The following is a 19927-nucleotide window of genomic DNA, read 5'->3' as shown; positions in this document are numbered from 1 at the left end:
CTCTTAAGTTAATGAGGGAAGGCAGGAACGGTAGTGCCAGGACAAGGGGAATGGCTTTCCACTGCCAAAGGGCAGGGTGAGATGGGATATTGGGAAGGAATTCCTCCCTGTGAGGGTGCTGAGGCCCTGGCACAGGCTGTCCAGGGAAGCTGTGGCTACTCCAGCCCTGGAAGTGTCCAAGGCCAGGTTGGACAGGGCTTAGAGCAACCTGAGATAGTGGAAGGTGTCCCTGCCCATGGCAGGGGATGGAATGAGGTGAGCTTTAAAAACCCTTTCAATCCAAACCATTCCTCTTTTCTCCTTGTAGGGAAGGGCACTGCCCTGGGCACAATCTTGTACTGTGTCTCATTTGTGCTAAATGGATGGCAATTGGGTGTAACACCTGCAGCTGTAGTGCAATGGAAATAAAACCTTTAGATAAGCCAGACAGGAACCTGCTTCCTCTCTTGTTTGAGCTCTGTGGATATTTTGCTGCTGGAAAGTGCTGAGACCTTGCTGTGGCTTCACTTGCAGTTGTTCTTTCAACCTGTAGTTTTACTGCTTCAGAGGTAGGTTGCTCTTAGTACACTGGTCACATTTTCAAAGCAGAGCAGAAAAATAAAGGTAAATACTTTCTGCATTCTCTCCAAAATGGAGTGGAGTCATGATCTGATTGCTCCAAGGAGGCATTTGAACTGTGAAAACTTGCATTTTTGTGGTAACTCTATGGATCTGGAAGCATGGAGTTTCAGGAACAGGTTCGATATTATATTACTGCTGGAAAGGGGAGCCCTGTGCACCTTTTTTCCATCCCTCTGCTTGTCTGTTTTCCTTGCTCCTCAAGTGCAGGTGTCAGTGGTGGTGTGGTGGGCTAGATTCAGGAGCCAAACGCACGGGCAATGAGCACCATATGGAAATTGGATCCCTGGAGCTGTGTCTGTGCATCCAGCAGGGAGAGGCAGGCCACCCATTAGGCAGTGAGAGGGATCAGAACCAGTTAAGCTGCTCCTGAAAGTGTTCCCTGAGGCTACACTTTGGACAGTCCTGGTGTTTGTGACTTGGCTTTTTGGTGGTGTTTGTTGTTTTGTTTTGGATCTTTTTGGTATGAAAGCTGTGCTTTCAACTGCTCCTTATTTCCAGATGTTTCTAATATCCTCAGCCTCTTCCTTCCACTCTTTCCCAGCAGAAATATTTTTGTTTGCTGACAGAGTTTCATTTTGGGTGCTGACCAAACTGGTGCCTGTGAAGGGTTAGAAATACAGACCTGGGGCATTTTTGGAATGGTGTCTGGGGTGATTTTCACCCATAACTGCACAGAAATCATTGCTACAACAGATGTTCTGGTTTAGAGAACAAAAACAGCTTTTGCTAAATGTAAAGGTGGGAGTGCTAACAACAAATAAAGAAATCACAATAGAACAGGTGGATAAAGAGTTGAAACAGATGTAGGAAAGAAGGAATTACTCTCAGTTGCTCACTTTTGGCCTGATTTGTATGTTAACAGCTGTTTCTCACAGCAGAAAGCTCTCCAAAAAGATAAAAGGTGAGATTATTGGCAAAAATTTATATCAGGTGCATGCAGAGAATTTTTTTTAATACAAGCAGTTTTCTTACCCTCACTAAGATAAGGAACAATTAGCCTGGAAAAATCACTTTTGTTTGTTGTGTTATTTTAAAGCCTGTGTTAGGACAGCAGGTCATAGTTAGTGGTAATTAGTGGAGAATAAATGTTTCTCCTTGCAATGTGCAGGACATATACAAGCCTCTGTGACACAGATTAATGGCTTAATTGTTAAAATGCTACTTCTGGGCCAAATGCTGAATTTCCAGACCTTGGTGTGGTTTGTTTTTAAATGCTTTTTGCTGTGTGGCTCTTGCCCCTGCCTTGAACCTGCTCTGCAGTGTACACCTCCCGTTGTTTAGATTTCCTTTCCTGGAAGCATTTTCCTTTAGTTCCCTTATTAAAATTACTTATGCTGACTCTTAACTGCTGTTCCTGTAGAATTTTTCTTCACAAGTTCTCATGAAGAAGATAATTTGCCTGTTATTTTTTTTTTTGTTAGAAATGGCAGCATAAGCTTTAAAAAGTGACCATATCCAATATTCCAGGTGGGTCTCAGCAGTGCAGAGCTGAAGTTAAATATTGACTTGTGCAGAACTTTGGTCTTGAGCAATCCCTGCTGAAACTGCAGCCAGGAGAAAGGTGTTGTGGCAAAGATAATCACTTCAAACCACCCCCTGCCAAACTGAAGCCAATCTGGCTGTGGGGAGTGGTCCCAGAGGAGGCTCAGAAACCTCCCATAGTGTCTCCATGGCCAGAGCTGGGGGTCTGCATGGTGTGAGGGGGACAACCATGTTTGTACCTGGCGGTGGTGGCAGCCCCAGTGTGTCTCTGTGTGGTGAAATGATGAGAATTTGGGGTCTCCTGGTGGTTCCACACGTGGTGGTCTGTTCCAGTCTTGCTCTTATTTGTATTTCACCATCCCTGGAGCTGGAGGGAATTGTGTGTGCCAGGAGCCCAGCTGGTAGGAGGTCTCTGCTCTGGGACCATGGCTCCTACTACAGAAGGCTCTTTGTGCTTTATGGACACGTGATCCCTAGAAAAAATAAACATTTCTCATTCTTGCAGAGATTTGCTCTCAGATATGAACTAAGCAATAACTGTTTCAGCACTTCCACTGCTCCATCCATCTTTCCTTGTCTTGTGGACTTTTTCACAAAAGTCTAAAATCTGCTTGCTGAACTTCATTGGAAATAGAATTCCTCTGGGACTGACAAGATAAATTTTGTTCTTGGTGATGTGGCATGTATCGTTCTTGACTGCTTTGCTGTGGGGAGCTCAAAAAGCAACACAGAGCTGTCTATTAAAGAAAACTAATTTTTCTCTAGCTAAGAGGCTTTAGAAGAGGTGGTAGCCATCTTAGATTTTATTTGCTTGTGGGGAATAGGGATTTCAAACTAATCAAAAGGTTTTAGCAAAAAAAGAACATCCAGTCATTTATGGTGCTTTAGGTGAAAGAATTTTGCCATCCTTTAATAGTAAAATATTTTGAGCTGTCTATACCTGGGGGAATAAGTTATTTTATATCTGTGGTAAGTCTGTTTTCTGTCAGAATCTGCTTCTAGGAAGATTTTCCTCCTGTGTTATTGGAAGAAGGTTGGGTATGTTGTGTGTCAGCTTTGTTTACTATAAACTGAGGTTTCGATGGGGGAAACATTTTGTTTTAGATGCAGGATTGGATTGATGACTCTTGCTTTTTAACTTTATATGCTTGAAACTATTTCCTTAAGTGTGATGGGTGTGAACTGAAGAACCTGTAGAGCAAAAAGTGGCTCAAGATTTTAGCATTCCTGTCAAGTTGGTGCACTTAGTGAATGCAGGGCAGCAGTGTGACTCAGTGTCAGGTGTGTGTCACGGATGTGTGCCTGTCTGCTGGGACTGAGGTCAAGGTTTAGGCTGAGCTCCAGATGGTGGCCAGAGGATTACTTTGAGAGCTAATTACAAGGCTTCTTTGTGTAAGTCTGAATAGTTACATCACAAAGATATTCTTTAATGATTCATCAGGCGGTTTAGTGGGGGAAATATCCCACAGGTTTTTAGCTTTCTGATGAGGTGTGTTATGCCCTTAGCCTGCCTGGCTCGTGTTGAGCTGTACCCCAGCACTTGCAGGCTGTTTTAATGGGCATTCATTGCTGACTCTGCCAGTGGGATCTCTGGCATCTCTGAACTCTGCATGTCTCTTTCTCTCTGCATGTGTGGCCTACATTTCTCCTCTCATCCACCTCCAGAGCAGGGAGCTGCAGTGGTGTGGGCTGTGAACAAAGGCCCTGCCTCTGGGTTATTCAGGCATGGCCTCCCTTGAGTGAGCAGAGGCTATTTTTGGAGTTTCCTTGGGGGGAAGGTGGTCAGGAATCCAACCTTGGAGCTGAGCAGAGGGGAGTGCAGCAGTGTCAGCTTTGGTCACTGTGCTGGGTCAGCTGCTGCTGGTGGTGCTGTCACAGAGGATCCTGTCTCCTGCAGAAGGGTGCTAGCGAGGTCACCCGACAGCAAGGTGCTGAGAAAACATTCATTTCACTTTCATTTTACTCCATTGGCTTGTTGCTGTTGCCAGGAAACACCTTGTCCACATTTCAGACACTTGTGAGTTTTGGTTGCTTCTATCTTAGCTCAACAGATCTGCCCTACAACTCATGGATAGAGGGCATTGTCCCCAGCATCCTCTGGATCTGTGTGCCAGCCTGTCTTGTGAGGTTCCATTGTCACTCCTAGCTGGTGCCACTACAGTTGTGACCTCTGGCCTGTGGCAGGATGGCTCAGTGCTAAGGGGGATGAAATTTCCTTGCAATGTTATCCTTCCCTGTGTCTGGGCTCCTCAGGTATCCCTCAAAGAGGAGTGAGAGGAGTTTCCCACTGATGCTGTGTACCCAGTACTGCTGCTGACACCTCCATGATGATGGAGGAAACAATGCTGGGCTCTCATGCTGGTGGTGCCATGGACCTCAGCAGGTGGCAGATGGATGGCTGAGTTTTCACAGAATCATTTGTTTTCTACCTGTTTTCCTTACAGCCTGGGCACTAAAGCTCAGCAATGGGTGAAACACACTTTGGGAGTAAGAATGTTTAGTGGGTGCTGGAATGGCTCCTGCCCCTGGGGACAGGTCAGTGTGTCACATACCTGGCACAGAGCACTGTGGCCTCCCTGGTTCTTTTACAAACAGAGCTCTTCTTTAATGGGTTATTTACATTCCCGAAGGCACAGTGTCTTGTACTTTCAATGTGTTTGTCTGTCTGTCCTGGAAGGAAACACTGCTGCTGGTTAACTGATTTAGTGTGTTCTCATGGCTGAAGGTTCCTCCTGCAGCCTGGTGGGCAGAGCAAGGGTGCTGCCTGTAAGCTACAAGTATGATTTTTGTGTTCTGTCATCCATTGCATGTTCCTGCAGGCAGGAGCTCTCTGGGCAGAGATAATCCAAACTGTTGATGTGCTCTGTGTAGTGCAGTCAAGTTGAGGAGCTCAGTGGACTGACCAAGTGGGCAGCTGACACAGCACATACCTGTGTAGAAGCCTCCTAGTGCTCAGAGCCTTAGGGAATGTTTGCACAGTCATTTCTCCCTGTGTCTAGGGCCAGAATGTACCATCTGCAACAGAAAGTCATCATGATCTCTCTTGAGAGATAAAAGGATTTGTGTGGGTTTTCCTTTGCTATGTCAGGGAATAGCTGACCTTGGGGCCAGCTGTGAGCTGGCTGCTTTTCTGTCTTTCTGAACACACTGAAGCAGCAAAGATCAGTCCCCAGAATCCATATGAGATTTAGTCAGGACCCTTTTCAGAACCCAGACTACCTTGAAGTCCCTTCTTTATCTTAATTTCCCAAATAATTAAGTTCTCCTTTAAAAAATCTAAACCTAAGCCCTGGCTTCCTGGTTCATGGAGTGGGAGGCTATTGTGTGCCTGACCTCAAACTGGCTGCTGCTCAAGGTTCTGCAACATGTGATGCCTGGTGTTGCATCAGGTGATGGATGGGGGATTTTGTTGATCCCTCTTGGCCAAGACATCCTTGAACCTTCTATTTTGAGAGGCCCATATGGTTGCAGGGCTGAAGGAAACACAAACTTCAGTGTTGCATCCCATGTGCTGGTTCTGGGAGGTTGTTGACAATTATAAGAGCCCTCACTTCTCCGGGCTGTGACTGGAACCAGGAAAGGTGGTGGTAAAGAACCTGCTCAGCCTCTTTGAGCTCAGTGTTTTCTTTAGAGGTCACTTCATACTCCTTAATTTTTCTTCTTCCCCTATAAATCATGCTTTTCCCAAGGTTGTTCCCCAAGATTTCATTTCCTTCTTTTTGCAGAAACCTCACATCTCCAAGAAGGTGGTGCCAGACCACACTTATTTTTCCATAATTAGAGGATTAAATCTTCCAGACATTCTTTGAAGCCACTGAGAGAGCAAGGCTATTGCCAGTCACCTGGAGGTGCATTAGGGATTCTTAGGGGCTTGTTTATTCTCTGTGTGATGAGTGATACTTCTTGTCCTCCTTTCTCTCAGGCTAACTCAGATTATACTGATAGCATTAGTGAAGAACCATTCCAAGTCTGATGTCACTCTACAGCAAAACCTTGGAGGTTTGTTGACACACTCACCAGGCACTGGGACTTTGCAGAGTAACCCAGGAATGAAACTGCATTTTGTGGAGCAAAATGTGCTGAGAGTGGTGTGAGGGACTGATGCTTGTGTGGGAGAGAGCTGAAAGAAGGAGCTCCAGGCAGAGCTCTGCACACACCTGCATGTGTGGAGTCACCTGGAGTTCAGGAGAGCAGCTTTTTAAGCACTTCTCTTTAATCCCTGTTGTCTGTATGATTCTGCTCTTCCCTTTGTAGTTCTTCCAGCAGCAAGTTGACAAGGACTGTGAGTTTGGGATATGTGTCAAACCTCTGTACCTGTGAGCTTGCAAAGAGCTGTGGGACTTGTCCTGCTGATGTTCCCAAAAGGAGAAAAACCCTTGGGGATACTTTGCATCTCCAGCGGTGATGTGTGAAAGTGGAAATGGACAGTAGATACTGAGCTGTAATTATTGGGAAGCAGAAGTCCTTTCTAGGCTAGGGGGAACATTCAGAGGGTGACCTGAGTAATCTGAAAGAGCTGAAGGGTTTCAGTGCCCTGAGCAACTTTGTGACTCTGACAGATGCTTCCAAAAGGAACAGCATTGATAACGGGAACTGCGGGATGCGCCACGCTGAAATTTTATCTGCCTAAGTAGCTGCTAGTCCAATTCCATTAATGTTTGCATATTTAATAAACTTCTAATGTGGGATTTTAATGAGTTGGCAGTTATCTCTGAACACCCAGCAGCAGCAGCAGTCTCAGAGTTTAGGTGGCTCTCAAATGGAGATTTCTCTCACTTAGAACGCATGTGGCCTTTCCTTGGGCAGTCAGCACTTGGCAGGCTCTGGAGTACTTTGATTTGGTTTGTACTGATGTACATCAACAGTGAATTTTTAATTTGGATGGAGCCCTAGGGTTAAGTTTTTGGGGGAGGCATCTTTTTAGAAAGCTGGATGTAAGAGAAGTGACCTTGGTTAATCTCATAACACACCATTTAGCTACTTGGGATGTTTCTTGCTAGCGATCTAATTATTTTGGCTGTGAAATGGGACTGCCAGGGAAATTGCTTCTAACTTGACATTTACTCATTTACACTCCCAGTGCTTTTGCTTTGCCTTTTCAGCCTAATTTTGCAAACATATGTCCAACTCCTTCTAGTCCCAAGCAGGGTAAGGAGTGCATTGCTTATGCTGCACAGTTATTCCCAAATGTCTGTGGTGAGGAGAAGGAAGGTAATCTGTTATTGAGGGAATTGTAGCAAAACTCAGCAGAACAGTTCAGTGTTTATGCTTTGGAGAAAAACCTGAGTGTAGTAAATATATGTCAGTATGTCAAATGTAGCAGGCAAGCTGAAAAGGGACTTCTGATAACACAGTGTAATTCTCAGTTCTGGCACCAGCATGACTTTAAATAAGTCCCTTGCCTGTTCCCAGTCTTCAGGATGAATTCTCAGCATGCTACTGTGGATGGTAGATGTGCAAGCTGTGAGGGTGGCAAGGGTGAGGAAATAATTCCTTGCAGCCTCCTTTAAGATAAGACAGCAGTAATTCAGTGACTGGATCATCAGATGGGTTTCAGGTGACCTTTCAGTAGGCTTGGTAAAAAGCAGGAAAAATGTAGTGTTTATCTGAGCTGTATTTTAAGTTGAAGTTCTTTTTATATCTCCAGAACACCATTTTGGGAGGAACAGCAAAGAGAGTTAAGGACAAAAACTGATGGACCATTACATCTTCCGAAATGAGCCTTTTCACACTTTGCTACTGGAAAATAACATGTCCTGAAGGTGAGTAGGTTTTGTATGTGACAGATGAGCTGCTTGATGTCTTGGGCCTTGACCAAAGGCAGATCCACCCTCATTCCAGCTTGGCCTGACACTGCCTCTCTGGGCTGGCACAACCCATGGAAACTTGCTTGTGAAAATGTGTATTTTATCACCAGGAGAAACAGGGAGGAAGCAGGGAATATTTTCCACTAATGAATTACCATTGATTCAGAAGCCTTTGAAAAAGCTGGAGTGCTTAGTGAAAGAGGTGAGCCACTGGGAACACGGATGTTTTCTGGTGAGTGGAGAAAATGTAGGTGTTTTATTTGCAGCATGAGAAAGTGAAGCTTGTAAGACAAACTTTGGTTTAGTTTGGCAAGGATATTAAATTACATAAGGCATTTTCAAGTCTTGTTCCAGTTGTACCTCAAATGATATTTTCAGTGTTCAGAAGAGCTGAAGGAGAGTGCTTGCTATCAAAGATGATAAAGTAATTTCCCCAAAGTAAAGAACATAATGCTTGAATGAAATTAAATCAGAATTGTATTTTGTAGAGTTTGTGATATCTTTTATGTTATTTTTGTACTCACCCCCTTAGGGCTGTAGGCAGTGACCATACAGTTTTGTTTTAAAATCCTTTAGTAACAGAAATCAAAATGGGAAATGTTACATAAGTCCTGCACTCAACATTGAAATAAAACCAGCATTTCTGAGACAGTTAAGATTTAAAATATCTTGGTTTAGACTGTAGTCTCATTTTAATAAATAATATATAAAAAGAAGCCATGAGTTATGTAGGTCTAAGTTTGCCCACTTAGCAGCATTAATTTTAATTTTTTTAAATCAGGCTAATAAATTTGCCTTTCTGATGGCTGCTTTGTTAATATTTTTTTTTTTTTGTTTTTTGTCACGAGCCAACCAGCAGCTCTGAACTCAAAGACAGTAGTGGGGTGTAAAGGGTGAGAAATACGTGGTTGTCAGTTGTCATTCTGCCTGCACAGAAATTCCTTGAAAATGTTCAGCACTGGTGTCACAGGCCTTTTGTACATAAATGCTTTTCCATGTGAGGTAAAAATCCCAGTAGAAGTTCAGCCTAGAGTGAACTCTTCATGTGCTTTTGTAGATTTGAAGCTCATTAGCCATGTGAGTTCCTTGAACATTTGTATACTTGGTAGCAGGAGAGCCTCTCAGGAATGTAGGACTTGACAGGTACAAGAGGATGCAGTGTCAGGGATTTTACTTGTTGAGGAAGAAAAGTCTTGTAGCTGGAAAGAAAAATACTGTTCACATTCATTGGTGCTCTTTGGTGTCTGGAATGATCTGCACAGTTCTGCATAAAAGGATGGAAACCTGAAAGCCCCAAAGCAAAAGGTGTGATTGAGCTCTGAAAGCTTTCTTGTATTTCCTAAGTGCCTGTGTTTTCCAAGTGTCCTCTTCAGATGTTATCTGTGAACCTTTTGCCAAAAACCCTGTAAAGCTGGGGGGATCTCACTGGGAAATACTTTTCTGGTGTAGTCTGTGTTTTGCTGTTGTGTGGAGGAGCAGAAATCCTTCCTCTGCCTCTTGCTTTCTCCTTTCCCAATCTGTAAAAGGTGCAACTTTACTCTGTGGAGAAAGATTGTGCAACAGAGTGAAGAGTGAAAAGAGGATATTTTTTGCTGTTCTAAGGCTTCTTTGTTCTCAGAGGTCAGGAGGAGCTGAGCTCCAGTGATTTCATACACTCTCCTATTACCTGTTCTCATGCTGGCCAGAAGCCTAAAGGGACAGATCCTCCTCTGGATGAGTCACTAAGCAAATACCAGGCTGTGCTGGTATTCCTGCTCTGAGTACTTGTTCTTATTTCTTGTGTGTTGTTTACTGGCTGTTTTCTTCGCTGCTATCACAACCCCAGCAGATTTTGTCAGCACAGGGACTTCTCACGGTGTGCAGCTGGGGAGAGGCACCTGCACTGCAGCCAGGAGCTGTTCCAGCCTTCTTCATGGAGGGATTTTCAACAGTAGCTGGGAAATACTTGGAGATATTTCCAGTAAAACAGTTCTGGTTCCTGGCTCTTGGTCAGAGGCACCTTGCCAGGTGGACTGTGGGCTGGATGTGGTGCCTGCTCTGGCTCCATCCCTCCTGCAGGACAGGGCATGGGAAGGAGGTGCATCCCAGGGGGGCACTGGAGCACACAGTGTTCAGAGCTGTCCCTGGAGCCTTCAGCAGTTTGTTCCTGCTGGGCTGCTGCAGGGAGGGCTGCAGCTCTGGGAGCTGTGCTTCTCCAGCAGCTGCTGCAGGATGATTGTAGAATCCCAGAACCATGAAATGGTTTGTGTTGGAAGGGACCTTAAAGCTCAATCACTAGATCAGGTTGCTCAGGGCCCTATCCAGCCTGACCTTGAACAATTCCAGGGGTGTGGAAGCCACAGCCTCTCTGGGTAACATATGATGACATGGTGCATCTCCTGGAGGAGATTTGCAGCTTCTGTGGGGACAGGGTGCTTCAAGTGTTTGTGCTCACTGGGAAGCTCTACTAGCAAGGGACAAGGGCCTGTTATCCACTGGCCCATGCACCATGAGAGTGACTTGCAGTGTGCACACTTTCTGATATTGGATAACCCCTGGGTTTTGTCTGGAGCCTGGATTTGTGTCTGTTTTTCATGTGGAGATTTGACTGTATCAGGCTTCTATCCTAACTATAAAACCTTGAATAGGTGTAGAGGTCCCTGGGAGGATCTCTCCTTGCCTGTCTGCCCCAGTATGTCATCACTAATGGCCTTATGGGATTTGAAAATGCCTTGGTGTTTGTGGATGAAATTCTTGTCTCATTAGGACAAAAATATGCCAACAGTTTAACCTGCATCTTGACAGAATATGGACAGTTTGAACCTGGGGCAAGAACTGGATGATGCTGCCCAGCCATAATCAGTTACCATCCTTATTTTCTCTGAGAGAGAGGATGTTTCCAGTGCTGCATGGCTGAGACTGTTCTGGCGGAGCTGACCAGGCCATTGGAGGTCAGAGCTGTGAGACAGAGCTGCATCAACTTCTATTTACATCTTTATTTTACTGATGCTTCCTTCAGGGCTTTGCTTATTCCCTTCTGCCAAGGGAAGCCCTCCCAGCCACCTCCAAAGACTCCAAAATAAATCCAGCTCATGGTGTGGTTCCCTCTCTTTCCTGGGGATCCCAAGGTGCCATGTTACAAACTGCAAGCCCAGTAGGTGCTGCTGAGCTGTGGCACAAGCAGTGTGAGCAGCCTGAGACACACCCAGCTTCCCATAGGAAGACCCATAAGATTCATCCCCACACTGAGTTCAGAGCCAGTGTTACAGCAGTGGATTTGACAGCCTGGCTGCTGGATGTACGTGGCCTTTCTGGGATGTTTCAGCTGCTGTGCTGGGAACCATTTGTTTTGCTTTAACTGGATGTGAAATATCACCACTGTGGCCTGATGGATTCCCTTAATGGCACAGTGTACAGTCAGCATCAGCCTGGGGTGAGCTGTTTGCCCACTGCACTGTAATTAACTTGCCCTGAACAGAACTTCAGGAATTCCTGGTCTGGGACCTTTCTGTGCCAGGAGATGTCTGCAGCCCTGTTTAGTTAGAAAGTGTCAAGACTGAAACCACTGCACATCTTTCTTTTATTAAGATCTGCTGTTAAGAAAATAATTTTTGCTAAGCAGAGAACTTTAGTCTGGCATTTAATGGAGGGAATAAACTGTAAAAACCTGTAATCACATTGGAGGGAAAAGGAGCCATTGTTTCAGCTTCCCATGGTGGTTTTTCTAGCTGCCTGAGTAAAACAATTCTCTTTTCAAGATATATTTTTCCTACATTTAAATATTGTGTGGATGCATTTAAAATGTTGGATTATGTTCTGGTCATGTGTAACTTTTGGATACTGATTAATAGTTACAGGTGCAGCAATAAAGAAACTGTAAATTTGCCAGGTAACATTGCTTGTCTGCAGGTTCCTTTATCAAATAAGATTATATTGTTTCTCAAGCACATTGCACTTGCCATCTTGAAGCAGAATTACATTTCTGTTAAAATAATGTTTGCTCAGTGCTTCCAAGTAAAGGAGAATTCAGCATTACTGATAAGGACCACAATCCACTTTTATTTAATTCATTAACCACTGGGCTTGGTCTCCATTCTCTGGTTCCATATCCTGCTATTTTGGAGTAGCTGTGTTTAGAAAGCTGCTCAGTTTTTTGTATTCTGATGTCTGTTACCACATTTTTTTTGCACTGAAATTCTAACCACTGTCTTTGAAGTGATGCATCTTTTTTAATTTCTTTAATCTCTGATTATCTCTCTTTTGGTTTACACAACAATGATAAAAGCAACCAGTTTATGCTGGGGTCAATTTGATTATAATAAATTCCTTCTCTCCTTCCTTAAGCTCCAGTGCAAATGAAGGAAGCTGAATTTGCTGTCTGTTCTTCATGCCTTTTTGTCCAGTGCAGAAGAAAATTAGGCTATTTTGACCTTTCTTTGACACTTGCGGTCAGCCAAGATGAGGGCAAAGGCTTTGTAAAAGTAAATGAAGTCAGTATTGTTTTCTTCTAGAATTGTTACTAATGCACTCTAGTGTGCTCCAGTTAAGGTCCCAGCCTATGAAGGCAAGTGCAGGCAATCTCAGCTGCTGTTCCATCCACCTTCAGGGCTTTGTGAAGTGCCCTGTGGCAGAGGTTTGAGGTGCTGGCTGTCAGTGGGTACCATACACCTCTGTCCTGCCTTGCTCCTGGCATTGCTGCTGCTGCCAGAGCATCCCTGGGTGGAGGCTGGGCAGGGCTGGCTGAAATCAGGGGCTCTGCCACTGGTACATGGCATGGAGCAGAAAAAGGACTCGTAATAACTGGATGGTTTCATAGAATTCCACAATGGTTTGGGTTGGAAGGGACTTAGAAAATCATCTCAGTCCACCCCCTGGCATGGACAGGGACTCCTTCCACTATCTCAGGTTGCTCCAAGCCTTGTCCATCCTGGCCTTGGACACTTCCAGGGATGGGACAACCTGGGCCAGGGCCTCCTCACCCTCACAGGGAAGGATTTCTTCCTAACATCCAATCTAAATCTCTCATCTTTGAGTTTAAAACCATTCCCCCTTGTCTCCTGGCATTCTCCATTACAGCTGTAACTTAGGAGGGGAAAGAGTATGCATAGTTTACCACCCAAAACCTGATTGTGTGCTGCTGCTTTGTATTTTTCTGTTGTACTTGAAAAATGGAGCTGTGTTCTCTTAAATTGTTGTGCTCTGTCCTGAGAGGGAAGGTAAGAAGGGGAGAACTTCATGTTTGCTTGGCAGAATGTTGAAACAGTAGCAGAGGATGTTGTATCTCAGCCCTGGTAATTTCAGGTCTAACAGAGCTCCTGCTCACACTTTGTATTCCTGCCTCTCTGCTGTGTATTTTGTGGACAGCTGTGCTTGCACTGGCTGCCTTATCTCAGAGGTGATTACACTGGTATCTTTATTTGCTCTGCCCTGTGCTGATACCAGCTCTCAGCCAGCCCTCTCTGTTTCCAGCCCCAGCATGGGCAGAGTGGAGGCTGCACAATGACCTGGTGCTTAATGCCTTGCTCACGGATGGGAGAATGTTCACTGGGAAACTGGACAGAGAACTTGGTGGTGAACTCAAACTGTGCTTGCTTCTCTCAGGCACAGACAGCAGGAAATGGAAATCAGCCCTGATTTTCTCCTGATAGAAGAGTTTCCAAACAGGTTATGTGTCTCCAAGGCTTTTCTGGATGCATGTCTCTAGAAAGTCATCCTACATTTATGTAGTGTGCTGTCTCTTGCAGTTAAAATGATTGGCAGTTTTTGGGAAGTGCCATCTGAAAAAATGAAATTATTTGCTTTCTCCTGGTACAGTACAGAAAATTTCCCTTTGCTGTTTCCCCCCCAGAAATGGCACAGCTCTGTAATGGAGTAAGGTGTAGGTCACTGCAGTTTGCATTTTGCTTTACTCTGAAAAGAGCTCATCCCTTCAGAGGTGCACTTGGTGTTGTTCAAAAACTGCTGCTGCCATCAGCCAAAGCAAGTTTGTAATTACATTGCTGTGAAAAATGGGGTTGTGCAGAAGTGAATTTGCTTCCCTTAAGGAAATTAATGGTGCCAGTATTGGACATCAGGTGATACAGAGTAAAGGTCAGAGTTTGAGATGAGTGCACCTAAAAATTTCTCTTCTTTGGCTTGAGTGGCTGAATGTGATAGTTTAGATTGAAACAGGCCAAGGGAGCCATTGTGTAGCCAGCTTTTAAAAGCCAGGCCTTTTAGCTCCATGCCTAAGCTAGTGGGTGCAATTATACATTTCATTTATGTGTAATATTTACTGAAGTTTCTGTTCTTAAGTGTGATAAATGCTTGGGCAAAAAATCCATCTTGCATAAGGAGTAGCTCTGTTGTAAGGTTGGATAGAAATTTAACTTATTGTGAGACCTTGGAATGAATGCTGTTAAATGAGTTTTTCTGAATTGTCTTAGCACTGAAGGATTTTTATACAACAAGTTCATATATATGAATTTTTACATATATATATGTGTGTGTGTATATGGCTGGAGATGTGTCCAGTAAAAATGGGCAATTTGATTAAAGCAGGAGTTTAAGGAAGCATTAGAATGCTTGCCTGGGGCTTCAGTATGATTTTGCAGTTCTCTGGATGGTTAATAGAGAATAGACTAACTGCTAGGACAGAGAAGCCCAGAATAATTTTCCTTGTCCCAGTTAAGTCAAGAACTATTAGAGCAGTGGAAATAAGGTTTCAACAAGAGGGGAAGAGAGGGTGAGGGACATGTCAGCTCTCAGTCTTGGTGGTTTGAGAGGAGAGTAACAGAATTTGGAATGGAAGAAGGGTGAGTAGCAGTTACCAGTGAAAATAGACTAATGTTGCATGTAAGTGCATTAGGAATGATTTTCATTCTTTTTGGTGCTTTTTTTAAAAAAAATTTCAGGCTAGATGAATATTTGCAGTGAGACATAGAGGTCAAAGGAATATGGGATTTTCTTTGACCTGCCTGTTTGTCAGGAGAGGCTTTTTCTCTGCTTTCAGACCTGATGTTTGAGCCATTTTGAGTAATTTCTCTCCAACCAAGTCCCACCAAACAGTGCTACACTGGCCATGCAGGAGTTTGACCCTCATCCCATGGCTTTGCTTCCCTGGTGCTGGAAGCAGGGAGGGCACAGTAAACCACCTTCATTGTCTAGCTCATACTTAAATGTTTGGAGGAATGGCATCAAGTACTTTTTAAATGTACCTTTCCCACCTTTTCCTAAGGTGCGTTTTTCTCCTGTCATGTCTTGAGGTGTTGGACTGTGACACTGCAGTAGAAGTAACATTTCTGAGCAGCATATTGAAGGACCAGGACCTTGACAGGGATTGTGTGAGAGGAATCTTTAACTTTCTCTCTGCAGCACCCCATGCTGGTTCACTGGAACTACTCAGGAAACAGAATTTCTAGTCTCTTTTGGAAGTGCAAGGGTAACAAGACAGCTGGGAGGAATGAGAAGGTGTTGTGGTGTTAGCTGACAGTCCCACGTGCAGCTGTGCAGGCTGTGTGCCCAGGAGCCACAACCAGGAACATTTATATTTTTCTGGCTGATAGTCTTCTAGTCCAAGGGGACCATCAATAAGGGACCTATGAGAAAAAAATAGCTCCTTGCTAAAGGAGAAGATGTTCTGCTCTGCTCTTGCAAGGAGCTAACTCAGCATTGTGCTTGAGGAATGATCTTCAGGACTAATTTCTGATAGTGCTTTATCTTTATTCTCCTATCAGCAGTCTGGCTTCAGAACCCTCCATACCTCATTCCATTGTTCCCTTGGCCAAGGGAGTGTTGAATGCAATACTCCTGAGCAGGTCATTTGATTGTTCTGTCTCTGGGGTGACCACAAGAGGATGGACCAGTGTGTTCAGGCTTCCAGGAGGTACTGCAGGGCCTAGAGAACATACTTCTGCCCATGCTGAACTCCTGATGTGTCTGCAGCAGCAGAAACTCTTCTCTCACTTGGCTAAAAATACAGTCCCTTCTCTTAGTCTCCCTGGTTGGCATTTTGCAACACCAGGGTTAGTTTCTGTGGTTTTCAGGTTAAAATGCATATGCTCCTGTGTAGCTGAGATTCATTATCTGTACAACACATTTACTTTTAAATAACTGAGAGCAACAAGTCTGTGTGTGCAGTGCCTCCCTCCCATGGAGCACATGGGAAGGAAAAAGTTTGATCAAGCTGTTTGTTACAGAGGAAAGGCAAACCCAGAGGGGAGGCAGAAGGGACCATTAGGTGTTCTTTTCTTCTCTGCAAGCTCCTCTCATGTGCTAAAGGAAATTGCTCTTCTTGTCTTCTCAGATGATTATATTCACAAAATCCGACCCCGAAATATCATCCCTCTATTAGACACTGACCAGCTACAGTCAGAATCTTATTTTGTGCCTTTATTTTGATTACCTTTGTTACCTCAGGCACTTGGCAGGAGCAAAAAGCCTCATCATTCTGATTGCTTCAGTTTCCCAAGATGTCTTTAGAGAGAAAATGTTTCCTGAGCTTTGTTGCAGCCTCTTAAGTAGAATTTGGTCTTTCTGGGAATCGTGTGAGATCAAGTGATTGCCTGGAGCAGGAGAAGGTACTGAAGCTGCAATAGCAAAGACCTTGATATCAAAGGCCACCTGCTACTGCTCTCCACCTCTTCAGCCTTAAATTACCAGGTTATAAATTCATCCTGTGTTCCTACAGAACGGCTGGCAGGTACTCAGCAGGTGAGCTGGGCTGTTTCTCAGGGAACAGTTCACATTTGTATCCCAGACAGAAATTTCCTCCTGCATAAACTTTTGTCTAGTCTTCACAAGACGTACTGAGTTGTCTTTTGGCCTTCTTCCTGTGTGTTCCTCTTACTATTTTCTTGGTTTTCCTGTTGCCAGTCAACAAATCCATGTCAGCATGTAGCTTTGACCTTCAGGTTTGCAACCCAGCTTACAGAGACACCTGGTAGGAGTAGAAAATACTGTCCCACAGTAAAATTCTAATAGTTGTCTGTCTTTTCCCAAACCTTGGTTTATTGATCAGCTTGTGTAAAGAATTCCTTATGAAAAACTTAAATGAACTCTTCAACATTTTCTGGTTGAGGAAAATGGAGAAAAATTTCTTACAGTCTGTATTGATGTGGCTGGACTACACATACACAGAGAGCATTGATTAACTTGGGTCTTCTGCTCACAGTGTGTATTTTCTTTTCTGTGCTCAGTCAAAAAAGCATTTCTAGCAAGCTGAGGAATGTATTGTATTTATGGAATGAACTGTGTTTTAATACTCATGGAAAAATCTCTGCTAGGACCACTGTCCATGTCCAGGCCTGCAGGCCTGTGATCCATCTCTGATGGTCTCATCACATACCCTTGTGGCCTTTCCTCGCCTTAGATCTACAGCATAAAGGACACAGCATATTTTCAGTCATTTTGCTTACAAGCAGCTTTTGTAGTTTAGTTTAGTGTAGCTGTTCTAAAATGTTTTCATTTCAGCCTGAACACAGATGCAGTGGCCCCATCAGTGCTGTGTAGGCTCATGTATTGCAGTGTATGCACGTGGCATTATTTTTTCCTTTGGTTTGTTTTGTCTGCTGTTTGGCACAAGAGAGACTCCCCATGTCCCCCTGCTGCCAGCAATTACAGACAGGTGCCAGTCCCCAGTGGGAATGCACATTTCCAGCCAATATTTACAGCTGGTTCTGTCCTGGAGGGATGGAGCTGCTGCTGTCAGTGGAGGTGAGGGAAATTTCCTTTTGTCTCTCCAGTGAGAAGCAAGATGTAAAATGCAGCTCTGGTGATGGCTGGAAGAAGGTTTTGATGGTTTTTTTTATGGTTATTTGATGTGTCTGTGCTTTGCTCTGAGGCAGAGGTCCTGGTTTGGGGGTAGCTGTGTCACCTTGGTCCTGGTAAGGCTGGAGCCTCCCTGGCACAAAGCATGCCTGGCTGAGTCTGCTGAGCTGTTCTGTGAGTCTGTCCTAGAGCTGCTTCCCTGGGGTGTTCTCCCTTCTGCAGCCTTGGTACCAAACCAGGGTGAGGTCAGCAGTGTTTGGTAAGAGATGGAGCTGCTTCCCCTACTCTGCCATCTACCTTGTATATTCAGAGTGAGTTTCTCAGAAGGAAAAATGACATGGTTGTGTCACAGGAGATTGCAGTTACAGTGGAATCATATCATAATGTGTAAGTGTTCAATGCTTTCTGTCATTTGAGTAGCAGTGCACACCAGCATTTTGCTTGTCATCTGTATCTTTTTAGTGTTGGACTTAGCTTCTTTCTCCAGAGGCCTGCAAAGGTCATTGTTTTGCAAGGAGAAATGCCATGACATCAGCTTTTGGGAAGCTGAAAATCCAGAGCAGCCTGCAGTGACAATTGAGGCCCTGCTTTATCAGAGGTGATACCTTCCTGTGTCAGGTGTGTGTGGAAGAGTCCAGGGTGCTGTCCTGGCATGGCAAGGTTTTCCTCAGCAGCTAAATGCAGTGAAAAAGAGACTTCTAATGTGTCTGTACCTGCAGTGAGTAGTTGTGTCCTTGGAGGTTAATCAGGGCTGTGCTGTGGGTTTCTGTTTCCTCCTAATTTTTTTCACAAGCAGAAAACTACTTGTTGGAGTCATATCTCACTGTCACTTCCTCCCGGTCTTGAGGTGAATGCAAAATATAAGAATTATAGTGTATATGTTTTTAAATCTGTTTGTGCTTTTTAAAGAGGAAATCTGTACTCCTGGATAGCCTTCACTTGTAGTGTGGAGGTTTTCCAGAGGCTGGACAGATTTCAGCAGCATTTGTTGTGCACTGTTCCCTACCTTAGCAGTCAGTGTGTGCAGCTGGATGAGCCTCTCCTACTGGAGTGAGGAAGACTGAGCCAAAGGGTTTCCTGCTCTCATTCTGAGCTTTCCAGGCAGTTCTTGGGCATAGCTGGCTTTGGGATAAGTGACATAATTCCAATAAAACAGTTATGCTGCTGGGGTAAAATCTGAGTCTAACTGAACCTTTGTGCTTGATTTTAGTGAAACCACATTTCTCTCTAGGATTGCAGACTGGAAGGAAGATTAGATATGCTGGTGGAGGCAGCAGAGGAGTTGTCTGAATTTCAGCAAGTGGATATAGATGCAGGGAAAAAAGTGAAGTTTGAGATGAGAGAGATTTAAGTAGGGAGAGGAAATAGGCTTCTCTCTGATGGTGAAGGGGAAAGAAGCAGATAATGGTGACCAGGTGGCAAGCTAAGTGAATCAAAGAGCAGGAAAGGGAAGAAGAATGGAACTGGAGATCTCACAGGGGTCATGGAATGCATTAATTTCTTTTTCAGACTCTTCTTGCATTTTAGGCAGGAAAAAAACACTTATTAGCAACTTTTCTTCAGCGTTTATCTAACCAATTTGAGCTTACTGTTTTGAGTGGGGTGGGAATAACTCAAGAAAGTGATGGGGAAAGAATGATCTTTACTGATAAATTTGTTAGGGAAAGAGCACAGGGAGAAAGCCAGTCCTTGTAGGGATACTTTTGCAAGAGGAACAGTTCCAGGAGGGTCCTTTTCTGCTCCTGGGGCTCTGGGGATCCATTTTCTTCTGTTTCCACATGCATCTTCCTTGCTGTGGTTCTCCAGTTTCACAGTGTTCTTAGCAGGCAGCATGGTGCCTTTTATCAGTGATCTGCAGCCTGGCTGCCTCCTCAGGTGTGGTGCAGCAGCTCTTGTTATCCCCTGCACTGTGCTGGACTGGCAGAGCTGTGAAATTGAGGGTTGGGAGCACTCCAGAGCTCCCTCTCTGTGTGCTGCTCACCCCTGGGGCTGCTGCCCCAAGCAGAGAGAGGAAGGGAGCTGAGTGTGACTGGCTTGTGCAGCTCTGGCTGTAGTGTCAGCTATGAGAATCTCCCTGGTGCTTTTATTTATTTTATTTTATTTTATTTTATTTTATTTTATTTTATTTTATTTTATTTTATTTTATTTTATTTTATTTTATTTTATTTTATTTTTTTATTTATTTTATTTTATTTTTGTTTTTTTTTTATTTTATTTTATTGCATTTTTTTATTTTATTTATTTTATTTTATTTATTTTATTTTATTTTATTTTATTTTTTTATTTTTTTT

At 44.0% G+C, this 19927-nt stretch overlaps 1 protein-coding gene across 2 annotated transcripts in view; it reads left to right on the top strand.

Moving 5' to 3' along the window:
- MAP3K13 (mitogen-activated protein kinase kinase kinase 13) overlaps positions 1-19927 on the top strand; it is a 75588-nt gene that overhangs the window by 933 nt on the left and 54728 nt on the right. For both annotated transcript variants that reach the window (XM_063166686.1, XM_063166684.1), the window contains exon 2: positions 7751-7865. The gene's annotated coding sequence lies outside the window, so the exon portion shown is untranslated. The remainder of the gene's footprint in view (positions 1-7750; positions 7866-19927) is intronic.

Source organism: Melospiza melodia, chromosome 12, assembly GCF_035770615.1.
Source record: "Melospiza melodia melodia isolate bMelMel2 chromosome 12, bMelMel2.pri, whole genome shotgun sequence".
NCBI classification, from domain to species: Eukaryota; Metazoa; Chordata; class Aves; order Passeriformes; family Passerellidae; genus Melospiza; species Melospiza melodia.
The sequence above is the reverse complement of the archived record's forward strand: the minus strand, read 5'-3'. Positions and strand labels throughout refer to the sequence as shown.